The sequence below is a fragment of the Cajanus cajan genome, chromosome 4, assembly GCF_000230855.2.
Source record: "Cajanus cajan strain Asha chromosome 4, NIPB_CcT2T_4, whole genome shotgun sequence".
Taxonomy (NCBI): domain Eukaryota; kingdom Viridiplantae; phylum Streptophyta; class Magnoliopsida; order Fabales; family Fabaceae; genus Cajanus; species Cajanus cajan.
This window is the reverse complement of record NC_138520.1, coordinates 25,380,890-25,386,889: the sequence shown is the minus strand read 5'-3', so window position 1 is coordinate 25,386,889 and position 6,000 is coordinate 25,380,890.

Here is a 6,000-nt window from a genome sequence, read left to right as displayed (position 1 = left end):
TGAATTCAATACGGCCCGTATTGGCCCATTCTCATTCATCACAACATCTTCATTCCTCTGCATACTTCATCTGTGAGTGTGTTTGAGATCCTTCCGTATAGAAAAAGCCAAAAAAAACGACAAAAAAGGCAAAAATTCAGAAAATCAACCGCATCATACAGAATAACTGAGCCTGGAGAGGCTTGCCGAAATAATACTCCCTCATCATACAGAATAACTGAGCTTGGAGAGGCTTGCCGAAATAATACTCCCCCATCGTACAAAATAACTGAGCCTGGAGAGGCTTGCCGAAATAATACTCCCTCATCATACAGAATAACTGAGCCTGGAGAGGCTTGCCGAAATAATACTCCCCAATCGTACAGAATAACTGAGCCTGGAGAGGCTTGCCGAAATAATACTCCCCAAGAGACATCTCAGCTTGCACTCTTGGGCTGAATAGAAAATCAATAAATCGTACAGAATAACTGAGCCTCGAGAGGCTTGTCGAAATAATACTCCCCAGAGACTTCTCAGCTCACTCTCGTGGATCAAATCCCCAGTAAGAGCTATCAAAACAAGATCAGCAAGATTCCCCAATGGAAGCAATGATCATCCGAACAGAACATCCGAGTCAAAGGACTTTGACTTCCTCAGTGGAAGATAGCTTTCCAACTCGAGCGACGAGTGAAGCTAAGCCTGAAGAGGCTTTCTAAATAATACTCTGGGATACATAAGATCCTCAATCCCCATTCGCCTACTCAGAGGCACCCCTTCAAAAAGAGAAAAATCAAAAAACATCAATAACCATTCCCCAAGCGGAATCCGGCACTCAGCCGAACACCGAACATCAAGATAATTCACCTACTCAGAGGCACTCCTTCAAAAAGAGAAAATCAAAAAAAAAAAAGATCAATAATCATTCCCCTGTCGCCACCCGCCGAAACGGACCTTGGCAATCGCGACGATGGTCATGACTCGTTTTAAAGTTTTGGAAAGTGGTGGATTGCTAGAACGACTTATTCTCAAACTGAGACCTTGTCGAGCTAACAATTTTATTAAATGATTCACCAATCCATGTTAATCCCAAGCGGGACCCTCCATGGATTAGTGGTTTTCGTAAAAAGAAGGGTTCTTGGAGTCGCCACCAATGTTTTACTCAAAACATCGGAAAAAGGGATAAGGTAATTGATTTTATAAATCAACTTTGGCCATTACAACCAGAGTTGGGTAAGGGAGTCGGTTACGTGCGGGGAAGGTGTTAGCACCCCCACAACGCCACATTAGGGTTCCCTATGACGGATTATTTATTAAATAATAGCGTAAAATTACTAAATTACCCCTATTTATTGTAAACGATTACAAACGAGATATCTACATTATGAAAACTTTAAACATGTAATGCAGCAATCAGAAAGCAATAAAGGAAAGCGATAAAAGAAAGGATTTGGAAAGGAAACCTTTGAAGCGTGCTTTTATATATATCAATGAAATCTAGGAGGCTTTTTGGCGCTCCCTCTCTCTACAAGCCCGCTCGTTCCTTCCTCCAAAATAATTTTTTACTATCGACTAGTTCGAATCTCCAAGCTAAATGCTCGGAATTCCAGAACTTCATCGGATCGACTCCCAGAGAGATTTCTAGGGCAGAACACTGCTCAAAAACCCCAGAATACTCAAGGAGGGAGTCAAAACTGTGTGTAAAAGTCCCCAATGACGTCCAAATGACGTCCTATTTATAGGGATGAGGCGCAGTACGGCCCCTAGGATCAATACGGCCCGTATTGAGTTTTTGTACTTCAATACGGCCGTATTGAATTCAGTACGGCCGTATTGAAATACAGAAACTTCAATACGGCCGTATTGGTTTCAGTACGGCCGTATTGTAGTACAAAATGTGCAGTACGGCCGTACTGAACTCCAAGGAGGCCGTATTGAGCTCCAAACCTCCCACTTTCTTATTTTTGGCTACTCTAAGACCTCTAAACCTACAGATAGTCATCCTATGGTCTTCTGGGAGTCCTTCTGGCTGACTTTCCTTTGATCTTTGAGAGTCTTCGAGTCTTATTTCCGACCCGGACAATTTTAGGGGTCTACAGCTGCCCCCCCTTTACTTAGTCAAACGGCCTTTTGGTGTACCGTTTGATAAGTAAAGGAGTTGACCCAATTGTCCGGGGAATAAGCCATCCTTCCGACTTGTAGTGTCTTCAGGTGGGAAAATTGTTGAGTAGCCTCTCCAGGTTGAGTTTGCCCTCTCCAGGGTGAGTATTAGTCGTCGCCTCTCCAGGCTCATGCATACCTCCGTGTTCTTGACAACCTCGGGGTAGCTGAGTACCCGCCTCTCCAGGCTATACCAACGTGTTCTTGACAACCTCGTGGTAGTTGCATACCTCCGTGTTCTTGACAACCTCGGGGTAGCTGAGTACCGCCTCTCCAGGCTATACCAACGTGTTCTTGACAACCTCGTGGTAGTTGCATACCTCTGTGTTCTTGACAACCTCGTGTAGACCCCTAAAATTGTCCGGGTCGGAAATAAGACTCGAAGACTCTCAAAGATCGAAGGAAAGTCACCCAGAAGGACTCCCAGAAGACCATAGGATGACTATCTTTAGGTTTAGAGGTCTTAGAGTAGCCAAAAATAAGAAAGTGGGAGGTTTGGAGCTCAATACGGCCTCCTTGGAGTTCAGTACGGCCGTACTGCACATTTTGAACTGCAATACGGTCGCACTGAACTCAATACGGCCGTATTGAAGTTTCTGAACTTCAATACGGCTGCATTGAATTTAATACGGCTGCACTGAACTTCAATACGGCTGCATTGAATTCAATACGGCTGCACTGAACTTCAATACGGCTGCACTGAACTTCAATACGGCCGTATTGAGGTTTTTGAACTTCAATACGGCCGTATTGAATTCAATACGGCCGTATTGTAGTTCAAAACTTCAATACGGACCGTATTGACCCCCAGAGACCGTATTGAGCCTCATCCCTATAAATATGACGTCAATGGGACGTCATTCTACACTTTCACACTGAGTTTGAACCCTCTTCTTGAGTATTCTGGGTTTTTTTGAGCAGTGCTCTGCCTAGAAATCACTCGGAGAGTTGATCCGACGAAGTTCTTGAGTCACGAGCCATTTGCTTGAGTCTCGAACCTAGTCGAAGGGAAATCCTCCGGATTTCCATAGTTAAAATTTTATAGGAGGGAGCGAGCGGTCTTGTAGAGGGAGGGAACGCCAAAACGCTTCCCAATTTCTGTCAAGATATATAAGAAAGCACGCTTCAAAGGTTTATATCTTTAAAGTCCCTTCTTTTACCGCTTTCTGTGTGTACATATTTAAACTGTCATCATGTAGATAGTTAATTTATAATTGCTTAGAATAAATAGGGGTAATTTAGTAATTTTGCACTATTATTTTTAAATAATCTGTCATAGGGAACCCGAAAGGGGCGCTGTGGGGTGCTAACACCTTCCCCACGCGTAACCGACTCCCTTACCCGACTCTGGTTGTCATGGCCGAAGTCGATTTTTGAATCGATTGCCTTAAACTTCTTTTTCCAATGTTTTGAGTAAAACATTTGTGGCGACTCCACGAACCCTTCCTTTTTATGAAAACCGCTAATCCATGGAGGGTCCCGCTTGGGATTAACATGGATTGGTGAGCCTTTTAATAAAATTGCTCGTTTGACAAGGTCTCAGTTTGAGAATAAGTCATTCTAGCAATCCATATTTTTAAACAAATAAAAGAGTCCAACCATCCTTCGCGAATGCCGAAAGCCCGTTTCGGGCCGGTGGCGACAGATGGCGACTCCACTGGGGAAGCTTCGAGAGTCAGTCCCATTTAGTGACAGATTATTTTTAACAAATAATAGTTAAAATTACTTTATTACCCCTCACTTGTATGATAACATGCTTTATTTATTTGGCTTTAATAACTGTTGTATGTTTAATTTTACGCAATTGTTTGAAATAAAAACTGCACACAAACCTTTGCACACAACAGTTCCCTCTATACCCGGGGGCATGAGTGGTAAGCCATAGGGAGTGGATGTTAGTACGGCCGGTTGTCGAATGGGTCTATAGGTGCCCGTAGACCGTTGTCGGAAAGCATCACTCAAGGTGATAACCATGAACTCGAGTCCGACAGTGCGTTGGAGCTTTCCATCGACTTACGACGAGAGGAATTGGGTCCCTATAATGGGGGCACCTTGGGGGCCTCAGACCGGTGAGAACAGTTAGAACCACCTTGAATATGCACTTTTCTGCAGGAAACCCCTACCTCGTGATTCGCTCGTGACTGTTCGTGGATGGGTGAATTGTTTGTGCATTGTTTATGTGAAATTGTTTGAGCATACATTGCATTTCTTTAAACATACAACATTCCTATTTTTTTTAAAAAAAATAATAATAATAATAATAATAATAATAAGAATAAATAGAAATAAAGATCTTCTAGTACATGGTGTTAACATCTACCTTCATTGCATTCATATAGGTAGTTTCCCTTTTCACCCAAAAAATACAAAAAAATACAAAATATCCAAAAGAAAAAATATGCATTTATCCAAACCAAGCAATATCATGCATCATCTTAGGAAAATCCCAAAACATGATAATGCTTAGTTGAATAAACACTATGCATGCATATTCATCTCCATCATCTCATATCATGCATTGTATTGTAGAATATGGAGAGGTCTAAGGAGATGCATGGGCAGTTGAAGAAAGTAGACTTCTTGTTATACCGTGCTGAGAGGTTGGATCACCTCTGTACTTTGATGCCAAGAGAGGCTCGCGTCAAGTTTGAGAAATCATATGGACGAGTCCTCGACTTGATGAAGATCTGTGTGGATCCAGCATTTCTGAGAGCACTGGTTCACTTCTGGAGTCTCGATTTGCACTGCTTCAAGTTCCCCCAGTTTGACCTAGTTCCTACTCTCGAGGAGTACGAGCTCATGCTACGATGGCCCAAATCAGCCGGGGTCTTTATCTTTCATGACAACCATGTGGCCGTGGAGAGAGTTGCCACTCAGGTCAAATTACCATCACGATCAGCTGCCTTAGTGGGGAACGGCAGTATTAAAGGTTGGAAGCTTGCTATGATTGAGGACCACCTTTCTTCCTTGGCTGGTGAGGGAGATTGGTTAGCTTTCAACAAGACTCTAGTGTTAGCTGTGTTTGGGATGATCCTATTTCCCTTTCACGCTAACACAGTGGACCATGCTGCGATGGACGCTTTCTTCGCTTGGGACGTACACATGAAGAGTCCCGTGCCTGCTATTCTTGCCGACACCTTGCTCTCTGTTCATCTGTCTCAACAGAAGCAAGGAAAAATCATCCGATGCTGCACCTCCTTGCTGTATGTGTGGAGCATCACTCATTTCTATGCCTCTAGTCATATGGGGACCTTGCCCGACCCTTTGAGGAGTTTTTCGAAAATTCCCGTACGCCGCCGATATGCTTCTGAGTGGAAGGAAGAGATGGAACAGTGGAGTATCGAGCACTTCACGTGGGTTTGCCCTTGGTTCCGTCCAAGCCATGTATTGATGAGATGCGGCAGTTATCCAAGCATACCATTGATGGGCCTCAGAGGTTGTATAGCCTACTCACCTAGATTGGTTATGAGGCAACTGATGAGGACTCAGACCATTCCTACTATAGAGGAGCTTGGAGGGTTGTGTTTCTCCTTCGATTCCGAGCATCAGAAGGACATGCACGCTGTCATGAGAGCATGGGAGAGACCAACCTATGAGGGAGATCTCGAGCTTGGAAAGCCTCGGGTATCCGTCTCCATCGATTATGAGAAATGGAGGAGCGAGAGGGGGGTGCCTCAACCATCCACTTCTTGTGCAACCACAGCAATAAGGAAGGTGTTGCAAGAGCAAGTCGACGCCTTGACCAAGAAACTGGAAATCATGGGAGCTCAGATGAGAGTTCTTGAAGAGAAAAATGAAGAATCCAGTTTCACTATTGATGGTCTTCAAAGGCAAATGCAAGAAGAAAGACCACGAGATAGAGCG